Source organism: Gossypium hirsutum, chromosome D10 (genome assembly GCF_007990345.1).
Source record: "Gossypium hirsutum isolate 1008001.06 chromosome D10, Gossypium_hirsutum_v2.1, whole genome shotgun sequence".
In the NCBI taxonomy this organism is placed as follows: Eukaryota; Viridiplantae; Streptophyta; class Magnoliopsida; order Malvales; family Malvaceae; genus Gossypium; species Gossypium hirsutum.
Window position 1 is genome coordinate 44,602,393 of NC_053446.1, and position 968 is coordinate 44,603,360.

Sequence of the window (968 nt, forward strand, 5' to 3'; positions counted from 1 at the left end):
TAACCAAAATTCAGCAACCTTTTACAGCTCCAACTCCTTCGACTATGTATGATTATGCTAAGCCTACTTTGATTGGGGATAAATTGAGTATTATTGGACAGACAATTCCTACAAATAATTTTGAGATTAAGTCGAATACAATTCAGATGGTGCAGCAATATGTTTAGTTTGATGGGTTGCAAGATGAAGATCTGAATGCTTATTTGGCTAACTTTATAGAGATGTGTGACACATTTAAGATTAATGGTGTTACTGATGATGCTATACGCTTATGGTTGTTCCCATTCTCTTTGAGGATTAAGACAAAACAGTGGTTGAATTTACTTCCATGGGGGTTCAATCACAACTTGGGCGCAAATGATTGAAAAATTTCTGTTGAAATATTTTCCACCAGCCAAAACAACTAAGTTAAGGAACAACATCTCTTCGTTTTCCCAAAAACTTGAGACACTATTTGATGCATGAGGGAGATTTAAGGATCTTCTAAGAAGGTGCCCTCATCATGGGTTACCTTTTACAATGGTTTGAATCCCTCGAATAGGCAACTAATTGATGCAACAACTAGCACAACATTGAATAATAAGACACCAGAGGCAGCTCAAGAGTTTATTAAGGGCGTAGCCTAGCATTGCCAGCACTAGCAATGGACGTAGCCTGTGATCTATGGTAGTTCTGCTTGAATATATCTTTCCTCGAATTCTCTGTAGGTGCAAAAGATCGATTCTTAAAATCTTATGTTCTCTTGGACGTAGGAGTCAGGAATGATTTAGTCACACTATGTTTCCCAGAATCCCTTTGTTTAAACTTTTCAGTTTCTTCTCATTTCTCAATTGTTCCATTTTTTAAGCTCGTTCATATAATGCAAGGAACTCTTTCAACTTGAGTGCCCCAAAAAGCATGCGAATTTTTTCATTTAACCCCCATTCAAACCAAGTACACATTTGCAACTCATTGGAAACCAGTTCTCA

The 968-nt window shown here is 37.2% G+C and overlaps 1 non-coding gene across 1 annotated transcript; it reads right to left on the minus strand.

Annotated features, from left to right (window-relative positions):
* Nucleotides 1-405: 405 nt before the first annotated feature.
* On the minus strand, nucleotides 406-509 carry LOC121222815 (small nucleolar RNA R71). The gene has a single exon (XR_005920186.1). It is a non-coding gene; the product is annotated as a small nucleolar RNA R71 (small nucleolar RNA).
* Nucleotides 510-968: the final 459 nt, after the last annotated feature.